The sequence below is a fragment of the Balaenoptera physalus genome (genome assembly GCF_965194825.1).
Source record: "Balaenoptera physalus genome assembly, chromosome: 12".
Lineage (NCBI taxonomy): Eukaryota > Metazoa > Chordata > Mammalia > Artiodactyla > Balaenopteridae > Balaenoptera > Balaenoptera physalus.
This window is the reverse complement of record NC_138897.1, coordinates 86,806,999-86,823,815: the sequence shown is the minus strand read 5'-3', so window position 1 is coordinate 86,823,815 and position 16,817 is coordinate 86,806,999. Positions and strand designations below refer to the sequence as shown.

Sequence of the window (16,817 nt, the reverse complement as noted above, 5' to 3'; positions counted from 1 at the left end):
ATAAGAATAGCACCAAACCTTATAGGGCAGTTTCTTCATGACTGTCATGGAGAATTGGCGTAACACATTATATTTAATATTTTAATACATCTAGTCTTGATCATAATCCAGTGACATAGGCAATATTATCCACACAAGGAGGCCCCTAGGATTCTAAGTCTCAGAGTTGGTAAGTGGCAGAGGCGAGATAGGAACACACGGCTTTTGGAATTCCAGAGCCTGGGTGTCCAACCGCCACCTTAAACTCCCCCTGAAGCTTCTGTCTTCTGCCTCTGGCAAGTCAGCTTCCCACCACTCAGCCTTGGGCAAGCCCTGGTGTTCTGCTGGGAGCAGGAAAAAAGGATGAATTTTCCTCATTTCCTTCAAAGAAAACTTTCTTGTCTCAAAGAGAGAGCGAGAGAGGAATTGGTTGAAGTTCATTTGGAATTCTGAGTTCATTATCCACATACTTAAAGCCTGTCTAGATGACAAATGTAATGTGAAAAATGGAGATAATCACCCACATGCTTGGTCTCTGCAGTGTCAGAACTGCTGTATTTTAGAAACATCTGGATGGCTGGAAAAGGAGCCAAGCCGAGTTTGTCTTAATGAGAACGTGTGGGAATGAAGGGGACCCCCCTACATTTTGCAGATGAGGGAACCGAGATCCCCAGACGGGAAGTACCTTGCCTAAGGTTATGTGGACTTTTGGTGGCAGAGCTGGGGTATAAACTCTCAGCGGTGTGGTTTCAAGCCCAACACACCGACTTTGGCAGAAACTGCTCAACATGGGCCAGGCGCGGAGTTCCGCATGAATAGGCATGTCGTAAGTGACCTGGGAGCAAGCTCCTCATGAAAATGCCTTACTCTGATAAGCAGGGCTGCTCTGATGAAAACCTCCATCTGCAGATGAGGAAACTGAGGCTCAGAGAAGTTAAGCAACTTGCTTAGGGTCACACAGCTGCTGGTGGGGTTGAACAGGATTGGAACCCATTAGGTCAACTGGCCACAATCACCTCCTCTTCGGCACCATAATGACGCAACTGTTTATGAGTGTGTGCTACGTGCCAGGCATATCATGACTAGAAAGGAACTGGAGAAGTATTCAGAGCTCCCCATTTAACACTGGGGAGTTAAAGCTGCTCCGGGGTTGGGTCAAGGTCAGCCATCTCGCTTGCATTTCAGTACTTTGTAAAGACACCACCACCTGCTCTGCAGCTTAAACCTGACATTTCCCCCCCTCTGCCTGATTCCAAGTTTTCCGAAATTCAGTCATTCACATACAATCATCATAATCTATCATAGTAGCCACGCACCACTTCTTTTACTATTAATATTTTTCTTTACATTAACATTAAACAAACAACCGTATCTACTTTCGTTTCTTCCTAAGCAATAATATCCACGACACTATGCCTTTGAAGTGCTTGTTAGAGTTTCCCTAACGCACCATCAAAATTCACACATAACTATCAAGATTAAAAGTGGCTGTACATATAAAAATCATCCTTTGTACCACTGGTGGCTTGTACCAGCCTCTAGGCAACATGGCCCGGGTGCTGTGTGAAATCTATGTCACGTCTGCTGACGAGGTGGCCTGCCCAAGCACCAAGATCTCTCTGAGAGTGGGAATTCTTCAGTGGATGCTGAAGACGCAGCACTTTCAAGAAACCAGTTAGGACCAACCCTGGGACCCTGGACGCCACAGCTAAGGGAGGGGGATGGCTCTCAGGCACCATTCTCCTCATGCATCAGCTCTAAACCTCAAGCCTCTTCAAAGGGTGACACTAAACCCCAACTTTACAGATGAGAGCTCAGAGGCAAAGTGGCACAGCTGGCCAGAGGGCCCCACCACTGAGCTCAGGTTAGCCTGACTTCAAAACCTAGACCCTGAAATACGATGCTTAGCCACCATCCTGGCCCTGGATCCCCAGATCTGGGAGGGTTCCTGGACGGGACCATCACAGGAAATCAGCAGAAGAGCTTTTAACAGCAGATGTAGGCTTCAGCTGTTGGGGGTTTTTCCAGCGACAGGAAGGGGTACCCAGGCAGGTTCTGCAGGAGGGAGAGCAAAGAATTCCAAGGCGGTCTTCCTCTTCAGGTCTGGAGAAAAGCCTGCTCCCGATGAAATGAACCACCTCGGGGTTAGAAAGCACAGCTGCTAAGAGAAGTGGATGGATGCTGGGGTTTGTTTTAGAAAATCTAAACAGCAGCTTAGGAGAGTTTCTGAGATTCTGATGGGGGGAAAACCGAGGCCCAGAAAACCAAAAGTGTCTTGACCAAGACCTGATACCCTCTAAGTGGTAGACCTGGGATTCCAACCCAGTTCTGACTGTAAAGGCAGCTGTTCGTCCTGACACACAGGTCATTGAGTCATTCGTTCACTCACTCACTCACTCATTCCACAGCTATTTATTGAGTCACTGCTCCATCCAGGCCTTGGGAATAAGTGGGGAATGATGTTTGAGATTTGGGCTCTGGGACAAATCCCTGGAATTTTCGGGATTTCAGCCTCTCCATCCCCTGCCCTCAGAGGACACAGGCATCACTTGGGGGTCTTGCTTTTTTATTGGTTAATTATCTCAAATATCTGCTCTGCTGATGGAGACACAACCTCACGATCTTGCTCTCCTACAGAAGGAATCAATTCCCCCGCGACGGTTGCTTAATGAAGAAATATGAGGATGTCCCAAGGAATGGAATCTCGTAGCGAGAGCCAAGGCGCCCAATGGCTGGAGGCATGTAGGTTCCAGGGCTCAGGCTGATTAAAAAGCTGCTCACATCTTTTAAACCAAACAGTTGGAGTGCAAGCGTTTTTGCCGAATGTCTCCGTGCTGTTATTACCGAGCATCTGCATTTCAGCCTCTGAGTCCTGGGCTGATAGTGGGATGTCAGAAATATTGCTGAGATGGGCAGGGAGGAGAGGAATGCTCCACCCGTGCAGCCCCTTCACGAAGATTTCAGACCCTCAAGTGCAGTTTTAAAGAGCTGTGTTAAAAAGACCCTTCTCTCACCCATCCCATGGCGAGGTGTGTTTGGGATTGTTGCCTTGTGAACGCGGTACACGGTTTCATCTTGGTGAAGCACTTCTTTTCTCAAGCGAACGTGGTGTCCTGGACCCATTCCCGAGCCTTAAGTGAGCAGAGCAATTCATTATTATGACAGCTTAAGCGTCGGTCCCAAGTGTGGAGCGCACCGCGGGCGTGCCGGCTGCCTGACATTTGGCAACTTTGCCAAGAACTTAACAACAGTGCGTGATTATATTTGATATGCTTTCCTTAATTCCTTATGAACACTGTGGGCTGGAGAGAAATTGAACTTTAAAAATGGACTGTGTTGTTCTGAATCATCTCAGTGCGGGGATGGGGTGTGGGACTGAGCCACACACTGGGCGGGTTTCCACAGGTCCTGGCAGGTCCGGGCACGTTGAGTGACTACTGATTCTGACCGGGTCTCAAGGCTGGGTCTGGCTGGACTTCCCCAGTGTTTGATAGAGAGGTTTGTGTCCACATCCCCAAGCCTATTTTATTCATTTGTATTTCCTGCCTGGCCCTTGAAGGCATTTATTTAAATTTGAAATCCCTGCTTTAAGGAAATGAATTAAGAGACATAAGTCTGGGTGACAGAGGCACTTACTGATGCCCTTGGCAGGGCTCTGGACTCCCATTTCGTCACATTCATTCATTCAACAACCATTCACTGGCACCTACTCTCTGCCAGGCCCTGTGCAGGGTACCAGGGAGGTAGTAGACAATAGGAACTAATGCTTGCTGATAATTACCACTTGCCAGACGCTGCTTCAGTTCACAACCCATTTATCCTCATAACAATCCCTTGAGTAAGTACAATTATTATCTCCATTTTATGGATGGGGACGCTGAGGCTCAGAGAGGTGAAGTAACTTGCCTGTGGTTGCACAGCTGGTGAGCCCATGTTCTTAACTACTGCATGCCACTGTTTCTCTGGCAAGGCTGATTCCCAGGGAGCTTACATTGGCTTTCAAAGATTCATCTGGCTTTAAACTCCTGCTGCCCTCTGAAGCTCACCCGCTCTGCAGATGTGAGAAATGCAATTTGATGCCAAGTGTTTTTTAACCCAATAAAACTGGAAAGCGTCTACCTCTCCCTGAGGAATGCCATTTGTCAGCCCTCTGCTTGCAATTTTCACCCCTTTCGGGGCTTAAAGGGAGACTCTTGGAAGATAAGCCTGGGAGCTTTGTGCATTGTAAATCTTTTTAAAACCTACACTGCAAGCGTTTTCTCTCCAAATATGGCGACTTCTCAGGCCTGGACTCGGCGTCCGTTCCTCCAGCAGAGGCGAGGAAGGCCCCATAAAAGGTCACGCTTGTGTAGTTTTCATCTCCTGTACAAACCTGCCTGCCTGCCTGGTTTTTATCTCTTGCTTCCCTAGTTCTGCACCCGCGAGTTCTATCAGCTGAGATGTGCACTGGGATGTTGGTACTTTACCTTCCCAGGGTTCCTCCTCTGTCTCCAAAGAGAACAGCTTTTTTTCCCCACCCCCACCCCGCTTTATCCTCCTCTAGGGTATGAATTAGGAAAAGCAAGAAAGAAGAAGAAAAAGGAAAAAAGAACTGCCAAGTGATGAGGTGAACACCAGCAAAGGAGAAATAATTAGCGCTGATTAAATTTGGGGTGTTAATAAAATGGCAAGTGAGTGGAGGTTAGCCTGAACCGGGAACAGCGATGCAACCTAGCCACGTTAATTAAGCGCAGGGAGTCTCCACGGAAACCCAAGTTGGGGACACTGATGGACTCATGTTAATTACATGGAAATCTCTGCACTGGAAAATGGTGCTTGGGAAAGGGCAGGAGGAAGTGGGCTCCATATGCCTTGATGTACTCACACGCGTCAAGGCTTCTGTCGCCGCTGATGACAAACCGAATCTCAGGCGGTTTCTTTCATGGTAGCAAACTCTAAGTTTAGAACTCTGGAGGCGTAGTTCTTTATTGGCTGGCAAAGAGTTATGCCCGGTGCCCCCCTGGTCACCCCAGTCCGTCTGCGCTCTCCCTGTACCTCTGCATGATCCAGCAACAAAAGGGTTAACAGCTGGTCCAGTGTCCTTGCCATACTGACTGCTAAACATTTTGATATTGTTTGCTCTCATCTTCAGCTATTACTAGACCAGAAAAGTGAGGCTCAGGCGACCAGCTCAAGGCTGTACAGCTATAATGTGGCAGATCTGGAGTCTGAACCCAGGCTGTCTTGCTCTAAAGGACCCCCCTCCTCCTCCTCTTCCCTCCATCTTCATCCCCCCACCTCTTTTTCCTCCTCCTTCTTCTTAGCTTTATTGAGATACATTTCACATACCATACAACTCACCCATTTAAAGTGTACAGTTCAATGATTTTTAGTACATTCACAGATGTGTGACTATCACAGTCAATATTAAAACATTTTCACTAGCTCACAAAGAAACTCTTTAGGTAGCATCCATTATCCTACAGACCCCTCAGCCCCTGGAAACCACTAATCTGCTTTCTGTCTCTATGGATTTGCCTATAACGATCATCTCATATGAATGGAACCTATAACATGTGTCCTTTTGTGTCCGGCTTCTTTCGCTGAACATCTTGTGTTACAGGTTCATCCACATTGTTGCATGTATCACTACTTCATTCCTTTTTATGGTCAAATAATATTCCATTGCATGGATATGCCGCATCCTGTTTATCCATTCATCAGCTGATGGACATTTGGGCAGAGCTCACATGTTGACCTCCACATCGTATAAGCTTATTGAAGGTCACAGTTAAGGGCGAACCTGGGACTCAGACCTGGGTCACAGTTAAGGGCAAACCTGGGACTCTGTGGCTCAGGCACACAAAGGCTAAAATGGAGATCTCGTTCCATATTGTTGAGGAAAGATGTGAAGCTCCTATAAGTTGAGTGCAGAATTTGGGGGAACTTGGGAAATGTAGGATGTGGGATTATCATGCAGGGAAGGAAGACTGCATGATTCCACTGCATGTGGAATGAGGGGAAGAATGAGACCTGATGGCTCTTTCTGGAGACGTATAAGGCTCTCATGCGAAAGGTGAGGGATGGACGTACTCCAGAGGGTGGGAACGTGGGCCTGAGTGACCTTGAAGAAGTCTCTTAGCCTCTCTGTGCCTCAGTTTCCTCATCTGTAAAACAGGGAGATGGTAACAGGGCCTACTCTTTAGGAATGTATGGAGGCTAAGTGAGTTAATCTTTGTCAAAGTGGTTAGAACAGCGCCTGGTACACAGCAAGTACAAGTGTTTGCTATTACTTCTATTATTACCTAGGAGAAGTCTTCTGGGGCGCTCACCTTGATCCCACAGGTACAGGGAGGTGAGTCCCCCGAAGGCCGTATTTGTTGGAAGAAACATTCACTGGCCCACTGTTCTTGCTCTGGACCCTAGTTTTCCTAGCCATCAAATTAGGAGAATAGGTGCATGTATTCTAAGAATGTTAAGATTCTCCCTGACTACTTGGATTTCCTCTGGGAACATCCCCCCGCTCCTCCAGAGCACAGTTTCTTGGTCTACGTGGGAGTGGGGTCTCTCAGGCCTTCCAGCATCCTACACCCCACTGCTGCTCTCTCTCCCCTGCTAGGTGTGGATGCAGCACAGAGCAAAGGGTAAAATCAAGGGTTTCAGTAAAAGGCAGAAGGGGTTACTGGCTCCACATGGTTGACCAAATCTTTGAGCCTCTTTATCCTCAGTTTTCTTATCTCTAAAGTGGGGACAAAAAAATCATCTCCCTTCTATGGTTGCTTGAGGATGAAATGGGTGAGTTCATGGAAAGCACCTCAATGCAGGCAGTACATAGGAGCAGGTAAGCTCTCAGTGCATCTCAGCCTATTACGGTTACTATGAGGCCAGAACCCCAGCGGGAGGCTTGGATCTTTAGAACACTGCAATCTCGGCCCCAATGCCCTTCACTTATTAAGCAGACTGTGGTCCCTGCAATTTGTGCGTTTACTGGAGAGAGACCATCTCTGATCTTCAGCGGCTGTTAGGCCTGTGTGTTTCCCATCAAAGTGAGCCTCCGCCTGCATTCTAATCACATCCCCCAGTTAATACCATATATTTCTATGTAAAAGGGAACAAATTGCACGCAGACAACACAGAATATGAAAGCTCCCAGCGACACTTTCATTGTTCAGGCCGCGTGCTCTACTCACTGCTTCTGAGAATACTAAGTTAATTGGCAGTTTCATTTATCTCACTTTGCCTAACTGATAGATCCCGCTGCCCTTTAGTCTGTAAACACGTCTTGGTATTTCTCTGATCCCACTTTCTTCTAGCTCTTGCCTCTGACCACAAAACACACACATACCCACACACACACACACACACACACACACACACACACACACCCAAAATCTACATTTGTATAATGTGACACTGTGAGGGAAGAATGGATAAGATTTGATACATTTGGCGGTAAGGTCTCTATTTTTCTTTTTAAGCAATTAATACAAATGAAAAAAATATAAAAAGTATGCTAGAGTGTTTCCTTTTCTTAGACATTTATTCATGTAATAAATATGTATATATTTTTTAGTGCCCATTAACATGCCAAGGACATGCATGTTGATGCTTCTCTAACCTGTTTCTTTCTTTCCATCTCCCCTGCAATCAGTCTAACCAGTGTTGACCTCAGGTTGGGGGGATGCATGAGCTTTGGAGCCAGAGAGAACTGGGTTCGAATCCTGCTTTACCACTAGGGGCGTCACCTACAAGTTTCATCTTCCTGAATATCAGGCTGTTCATTGGTAAAATGGAGCTTACTATACACACTCACAGTTGAAATGAAATAATAGTAAATGAAATGAAATAATATTAAATGAAATAATATTTCTTAAAATGTCTGTTATTTACAATATTCAAGATATGACAAAAGCCTCAGTGTCCACTGATGGATGAATGGATCAAGAAAATGTGGTATATGTACACAATGGAATATTATTCGGCCATGAAAAAGAAGGAAATCTTGCTATTTGCGACAACATGGATGGATCTTGAGGGCATCAAGCTAAGTGAAATAAGTCAGACAAAGACAAACACTGTATGATCTCACTTACATGTGGAATCTAAAAAACACCCCCAAACCCAACTTAGAGAACAGATTGGTGGTCACCAGAGGTGGGAGGGTGGGTGAAATGGGTGAAGGGAAACAAAAGGTACAAACTTCCAGATATAAAATAAATGTCATAGGGGTGTAATGTACAGCAGAGCAACTATAAGTTAATACAGTATTGCATATTTGAAAGTTGCTAAGAAAGTAGATTTTAAGTTTTAATCACAAGTAAAAAAATTCTGGGCTTCCCTGGTGGCGCAGTGGTTGAGAATCTGCCTGCCAGTGCAGGGGACACGGGTTCGAGCCCTGGTCTGGGAGGATCCCACATGCCGCGGAGCAGCTGGGCCCGTGAGCCACAATTACTGAGCTTGCGTGTCTGGAGCCTGTGCTCCACAATGGGAGAGGCCACGATAGTGAGAGGCCTGCACACCGCAATGAAGAGGGGCCCCTGCTTGCCACAACTAGAGAAAGCCCTCGCACAGAAACGAAGACCCAACACAGCCATAAATAAATAAATAAATAAATAAATAAATAAATAAATAAAAAAAAATTCTGTAATCATGTACGGTGACGGATGTTAACTAGACTGTGTTGATCATTTCGCACTATACACAAATATTGAATCATTACGTTGTACACCTGAAATCAATACAATATGGTATGTCAATTATACCCCAATTGAAATAAATAAATAAATAATTTTAAAATGTCTATCACAATGTCTCTCACTTATGTTCAATAATGTACTACTTTTCATCTGCCTTCCATCTCCACTGAGTTTTCTGTTATGCCCCAGAGCCTGCCTCAGTCTTTCCTTGTTCACTCCTGGTCGCCCCAGATTCTTATGTTGAATGCTTCTTCAAGGAGCTTTTCCTGAAGCCCTGGAGTAAACAAGGTGTTCTTGCTGTTCGCTCCCCGGGATAGCCTGTGTTTGCCTTTCTGCCACACTCATCATGGTTGAAATTACCTGTCCAACACAGATCCCCTCCTCTACTCTGAAGCTTACACAAGGGCAGGGGCTGAGCTCTGTGTATCAATTATAAGACATACCAGCGATTTACTCATAGCATTTCAGATATCAAAAAGGAAGAAAAACTGGAACCAACTCAAATGTCCATCAACAGGCAAATGGATAAACTCTGACATATTCATATGATGGAACACAATTCAACAATAAAAAGGAACAAACTACTGGTTTACCCAACAATGTGGAGAAGTCTCAAAAACATGCTGAATGAAAGAAACCAGAGACAGAAGGAGTATATACTGTATGATTCAATTTATAGGAAATTTGAAGGCAGGCAAAACTTATCTACAGTGATAGAAAGCAGACCAGTGGTTGCCTGGGGCTGGGGATGGGAGGAAGGCATTGAATTCAAAGGGGCAGGAGGCAACTTTGGGGGATTATGGAACTCTCCACCTTGATTGGGGTGTTGATTATGTGGGTGCATACATTTGTCAAATCTCATTCAACTATGGACTTAAAATGTTCGCTTTTTCTTTTCCCCTTCTGGCCGCACCACGTGGCATGCATAACTTCCCATGACCAGGGATCAAACCCGGGTCCACTGCAGTGGAAGCATGGAGTCTTAACCACTGGACCACCAAGGAAACCCAAAATGTTTGCATTTTATTGCATGTAAATTATACCCCAAAAGTTGATTAAAAATAAATGAATAAAACAAAAAAGCAAAAACAATTAAAGAAGGAAGGAAAGAATGAATGAACAAACAAAACAAAACAGAAAAAAAAAGGAAGGAAGAAAGAAGGGAAGCAAGTTTCCTAGTTTGACTTCTCCTCAAGCTGGAGCTTGACTTCTAAGTAGGATGTGGCGGTTAGTGAAATCTTATCATTATCACTGGGTTTAAAAAGAGAAACGAGGGCTTCCCTGGTGGCACAGTGGTTGAGAATCTGCCTGCCAATGCAGGGAACACGGGTTCGAGCCCTGGTCTGGGAAGATCCCACATGCCGCGGAGCAACTGGGTCCGTGAGCCACAACTACTGAGCCTGCGTGTCTGGAGCCCGTGCTCTGCAACAAGAGAGGCCGCAATAGTGAGAGGCCCGTGCACTGCAATGAAGAGTGGCCCCCGCTCGCCGCAACTAGAGAAAGCCCTTGCACAGAAACGAAGACCCAACACAGCTAAAAATAAATAAATAAATAAATAAATAAATTTATAAAATTACATTATTAAAAAAAAAAAAGAGAAACGACAAAAATCGTGTTTTCAAAGACACTGTAAAGCTGTGGACATAAAAGAAGGCTAGATGAACTAAAATTCCAGCAAGAGAAATGTCCTTCCTAGAAATTATGAAAGCCATAAGACCATGGAGTGACATCTTTAAAGTGCTAAAAACAAAAACAAACCCCCTGCCCACCTACAGTTCTGTATCCAATAAAAACATTCTTCAAAAACGACAGCAAAATAAAGACATTACAGACACACAAAAGCTGAGGGAGTTTGTCAGCAGCAGTCATGCACTATAAGAAACACTAAAGCAAGTCTCCATCCAGGCTGTAGGAATCTGGTCCCAGAGGGAAATAGGGACCCACAAGAAAGAATAAAGAGATCAGAAAAAGTTAAGTATTCATTCACACTGGTAGAAAATTGACTGTTTAAAGCAAAATTATTAACTGTTTTGTGGCCTTATAATAAATATAGAAAAAAGCAACAACCATAATAGAAAGCATTGAGAAATTTGATTTTGTTAAATTTAAGAACTTCCACTAGCACAATTTACAACAGCCGAGACATGGAAGCAACCTAAATGTCCATCAACAGATGAATGGATAAAGAAGATGTAGTACACACACACACACACACACACACACACACACACACACACACACACACACACACGATGGAATACTACTCAGCCATAAAAAGGAATGAAATAATGCCATTTGAAGCAACATGGATGGACCTAGAGATTATCATACTAAGCGAAGTAAATCAGACAGAGAAAGACAAATACCATGTGCTATCACTTATCTTTGTGTCAGCACTTGGCACACTATCTGGTATTGTGCTTAGCAGAGCTCACTGGGTGAACATATAAAGATGAAACATCACTTACATGTGCAATCTAAAGTATGATACAAATGAATTTATTTACAAAACAGAAACAGGTTCACAGACATAGAAAGCAAACTGAAAAAAAGGAAGAAAAAAATCCCCCCTTTTTCTCCTTTTCTCACACCTCTTGGGGTCAACCTCAATGTCCTTCTTAAATAAAAGCAAACATAGACAGATAGACAGATAGACAGACAGATACAGATAGACATTTTAAGAATTATAATTCTGGTCACTGTTCATATATGTTTGCCCAGGACAATCTCAATTTATACCTGTCATGCCAGTGTAATTAATTATAGCACTCCCTTTCACCCTGAAAATTATCCATTTTGGACAATAAACTACATGACCACACTCATTATACTGTACATATAACAATCACCTCTCCCGTCCCGCACCAAACTATATATAACAGTCATCTTTCTATGTCTGTACATATGGATCTAATCTATTTGTTTCAGTGGCTACATAATATTCTATAGGATACATGTACATGACATTTTTTTGACTCTCCTGTCGATGAAAATTTCAGGTTGTCTAAAGTTTTAAAAATAACATGATGAAGGCTGTTTCTCAGGGCATGTGGTTCAGGTGTGGGTGACCCTGGTTCTCTGGGCTCCAGGGGTGGGCAATTATCCTGAAGTGGATAATTCAGAAATGGTACTCGTGGTGGTTCATTTGGGAAAGAGAGGTTTCTTTTTTCTTGCTGTTATTAAACCAGAGGCATTTAAGCCTGGAGCTGCTAACGGCCATTTTGACACTCAATGGAGACCTCTTGCCTTAGACTGGAACCACCATAGCTGGAAATAGGAACAGTGAATAGAGCCAGGTAGATTCCCAATGACTTTGTCTAAGCTCCTGGATCCTGCTATAACTGAAGCCACATCGCCTGGAGTCTTCTATAATTGTGAGCCTCTAATTCCTTTTTTGTCATTTTTTTTTTCACTAGTCCAAGTTTAAGGTTTTTGTCAATGGAAATGGAAAGACTTCTAACTGTGATGAGCATCTATCTATCTACCTACCTACCTATCTATCCTCAAAAACATATATATGTGTATATATATATATTCAAGAATATTTGTTCACCAGAAGACATGTACAGAAAAAATTCACAGCAGCATTTTTGTAAAAGTTCCATCCCCTTCTCCCCCTCAAAACAACACAACCCAAAAGTCCTTCAACAGGTAAATGGATAAACTGTGGTACATTCACACAGTAGAATACCATACAGCAGTGAGAATAAGCAAATGACAATTACATGTGAAAACAAATGCATCTCATAAACATAATGCACAAATGAAGCCAGATCCAAAAGAGTATATATTGTATGATTCCACTTATATGAAGTTTAAAAAACAGGCAAAACATACTGATGGTGAAGGACATCAGGATGATGATTAACACCAGGGAGGAGGAGACTCATGTCTGGAAAGTATCTTGAGGGAGTTTCTGGGGTTCTGGTAATGCTCTATATATCTTGATTTTGGTGAAGAAGTTGCATGGATCTTGTCACCGTGTAGAAAATTCATCACACTGTACACCTGTATCTGTATACTTTTCTCTATGTATACCTCAAGAAAATTTCTGAAAGCATTTAAGTGAGAATAAAATGATTTGGAAAAAATCTAATAGTGGAAAAGGCTTCAGAACACACAGGTGAAAGCAAGAAATTGCAAAACTGGTCCTGATGCAAGATATTACAATGGTGAGAGGCCAGTTCTTCAGGCCTTTGTTACAGACCCAAAGTGAAGCATCTGATGTGTTTGCATTTCCAGGAATTTAATTTCCGGACAGATACAGGAATCAATGAAAAACAGACTAGGAACCAACAAAGGAGAAAAACCTGATGGAAACTTTGGGGAAAGTTGACCACGGTGTATGCACCTAAAAGTTGGTATTGTATTGGGAAGGAAGAGAATTCTGGTCACATTCTACACTAGACTTTAAAGAGAAATGTTCTAACAACTTGGTGAAAGACTGATAATGAGCTCATGGTCAAAGTCTCTAGAAAGAAACATGGTGTTAATTGGGTGGGGGATGCTAGAAAATGAAATGTTGAAGGAAATGAAGGAAATGGATAGGAATGAATTAAATGGATGTGAATCAACAAATGTTGATGAAATGAATGAAACAAAATGAATAACTATGCATAGTTCTAATTACAAAGCGAGGGGTGCAGCATCTAAGGAAACTTAGACTTCTACAGAGCTCCAGTCTGTTCAGATATTCAAAGAGATTTAACCAAAGATGGCAAGGAGGCCACGTTCCTGGAAGTGAAGAGACTTCTAGAATATTTCCAGAAAACCTAAAGGCAAGAAGGAGTGGAAGCTTTAAAAAATACCAAAAAGCAACACTTTTTTTTTTTTTTTTTTTTTCTATTTTGGTCAAGTCACGCAGCTTGCAGGATCTTAGTTCCCTGACCAGGGATCAAACCCGCACCCCCTGCAGTGGAAGCACGGAGTCCTAACCACTGGACTGCCAGGGAATTCCAGCAACACATTTTAAATAGGATTTGTATTGTTCAGAGCAAGTAGATGTACAAGGAGATAATAGGTCCTCTCTTTGGGGAAGATGTTGGATTAATTTAGTCCACACATATTTCTTGTGTGTCTTCCATGAGGCTGGCACATAATAGGTGTGCTGCAAATAGCTGCTGCGAATACTGAATTCAAAGATTAATGATGGTCCCTGTGCTGGTGGCCTTCTCTGTTGGTGGTGACACAGACCTGTGAGCAGGTGTGTGATGAGGGCTATGACTGTGGAACCCCACAGAACTGAGGAGAAAGGAGACAAGGGAGGGAGTCAGAGGAAGCTTCCTGAATGGAAGAACTTCCTAACAACATCTAGGAAGAAAATGTACGTGTAACTACCACACCTACATCCGGCCAGCCCTCTCTCAGAGGGAGCAATCAGGGACTATCTTTATCCCCATTTTGCAGATGAGAAAACTGAGGCTTGGAATGAGAGGGGGTGGTTTGTCTCAGGTCAAACAGCTGGGTAACAGCAGAACCAGGGCTCATCCGATGTCAGGTAGACTCCAGAGCCAGAAAACATTACCATCACGTCCTCCTGCTTTAGGTAGAAAGCTGGTGAGATGCCCTTCAAGGTTTCTCAACGACTCTACGATTCTAGGTGATGAGTCCCCAACTTCAGAGTTTCTGAGGAATCTGTTGGTCTGGATTATACTGCCTCCTGAACACAAGAGAGGAATTCTTCGGCTTTGGCTCCACTGGTCTGAAATCTACCTCTACTTGAATACCAAGCTGAAGTCTGAGTGCTTCGTGACCCTGCCTGAATTGGCGGCTTTGCACACAGCTGTGCTATTTCTGCCTTGAACCCGCTGAGCCTTTGTGGCATCTACTCTTTTTTTTTTTTTTTTAATTCATTTGGGGCCAATAATATGCTTTGTTGAGAACCAGGCTTTATAAAATGAAGAAATCAGCTGCAATAACATTGTTTGGTCTATATTAATGCGTTGTAACTCGATATCAAGTTCATTATCAAAACAAACCCCTCATGTGCCTGAAGGCCTATGCTCTGTGTCTAGCTGAAAAGAAAGGCTCCCTTTGTTAAGGCAGAAAAGAAAACCTTCAGAAAGTGGCCGTTTATGCTGAAAAAGCCCCAACACGCCCTTCACCGAAACTGCGTGAATTGTGGTCCTGTCAGCTGGAGACACCTCGTGCTCTTTTGCTTTGGGCTTAAAACATTACCTGGACCATATTCTGCTATCAGTCTTACCTAACGATCTGTTTACCTGAAGCGCACCATCACGGAACAGGCTCCCATTGCATTCTAGGGCAGAGGGAAGAACATGAATGAAACCAAGAGTCTGCAGGATTAGGTGGCTTGGCAATTGGTCTGAACGTCTGCCTTCCCTCAGTGTCCAAGTGGCCGGGCTGTTCTGGCGTTTTTCTTTTTCTCTTTTTAAACAGATGAAATTGCTACAATAATTAAAGAAGCTAAAAGGAAACGTATGAAGAGCTAACAAATACTGTTAGGTGTCACGATGCAAAGGGGAGAGGGGTGGGGGGAAAGAGCAGAGGGGAAGGAGGAGGAGAAAAGAGAGAGAGGGGACAGAGACAGACATTTAATGCACAACCTCCAAACCTGCAATGAAATAAAAGCTACTTTCTGCGGAGTGACATTTTTTGATTTTCCCTGAATGAGGGCTGGGTGCTTAGGGGGTGTCTGACCTTTGACCAACCTCCCCACCCCCTTCATTAAGGCCCCTACCATGGATTAAATTCAGGTCCTTTAGGTGCCAGAAGTGGCTCTCTTCCTTCACAGGCAGACAAGGAACCATGAGGTCTGGCTTCCTTTCAAGTCAATTTGCAGTAGGACCATGTTCTAATATCAAAAAGGAAGAAAAGGGACACCTTGTTCTGTGAGGAACCATGAGATGGCTGCATTTGATGTGACTTCTGGGGACAGCGTGACATCCTCCCCCAGAACACTCCTGTAACTTCTGATGAGCTCAGAAAGCCTTCGGCAACGGGGAGGATGTGGGCTGGGGGAGCGTGGTTTGGAACTGAATTTGGGGGCTTGAAAGTAAAGCCAACTCTCCATCCCAGCAAATATTAGCAGGTCTGGGCACTGTGCAGAGAGGAAAAAAAAAATGGGACTTTGGAGCCGGACTGCTCCAGTTTTGAGTCTCGGCTTCTCCATCACACAAGTCACTTTCTGTCTCTGAGCCTCAGTTTTCTCAAGCTATAAAACAGAGGTGACAACACCTTCCCCACCGGGTTGTAATGAGGCCTCAAAGTAATGTTTGTGAATCACCTGGTGCACTGTGAACGCTCAGTAAACGGTAGAATAACAAGTAAAATAGGTAATAGGATAGTATAGACTGAGAATCCAAGATGCCACAGACATCAGACTCCAAATGAAGGTGAGAAAGACCACCTGGAAGGAATTTTTGAGGCAGCTGTAGGAGAATGGGACCCTCGATTGGTATCTACTTTGAGAATATAAAAACAGAGAGTGGGAAGGGAGAGAGGGATTTAGGAAGTGACTTCTTTGACAGCAGCTGCTGAGATGCTTTGAATCCTGACCCCAAAGGGAGGAGGATGCTGTATCCTTCACTTCAAACCGAATAAAAGATCGGCCTCCGTGATGCTCAAGAGCTTAAAATGTGACCCCTGCAGCTGGGGGACCAGCAAGCTGGTCTCTGACACCCTCCTGGAAAACCCAGAGGACAGAGACAGGCTGGGGAGTGCTTCTGGGGCAGGGTGGAGAGGTGGAGAATAGCTCTCTCAGCCTTAGTTTCCTCACCTGCAAAATGGGGTTAATACTGCCTACCTCTTAGTGTTGTGGAGCGAATGGAATCGGACAATTCACAGAAGGGCTCGGCTCGTGGCGCACACTCAGTAATCAACCAGTCATACCAGTTATTTCTGCGATCATCACCATGACTAAATAATGCGCCATATATGTAATTTCAAAACAACAACATCATTTTTAACCTCACGGAGGACACAAAGGCATGATTCATTTGACTATCCACAGGAAAACCTTGAGAGAATGACAATTCATGAGGAGACAGTTTTTCTCCGTACCGAACCATCCTTCTTTGACAAAAGAAAAAAAAATAAAACTGATGTTGGCATTATGCACAACATAACATGGGGGATTTATAAAGCACTGAAAGGTGGAATAACATTAATCGTAGATCAATCTCAGTTATTATTCTGGACCCA

General features: G+C 44.0%; 1 protein-coding gene and 1 long non-coding RNA gene across 5 annotated transcripts in view; one reads left to right on the top strand and one right to left on the bottom strand.

Annotated features, from left to right (window-relative positions):
- The window catches only part of LOC309639554, a 192,412-nt gene extending 182,185 nt beyond the window's left edge, over nucleotides 1-10,227 (top strand). The window contains exon 2 of the long non-coding RNA XR_014251734.1: nucleotides 8,277-10,227. This is a non-coding gene — a long non-coding RNA (uncharacterized lncRNA). The remainder of the gene's footprint in view (nucleotides 1-8,276) is intronic.
- The window catches only part of CCDC60 (coiled-coil domain containing 60), a 165,718-nt gene that overhangs the window by 137,592 nt on the left and 11,309 nt on the right, over nucleotides 1-16,817 (bottom strand). The window lies entirely within an intron of this gene.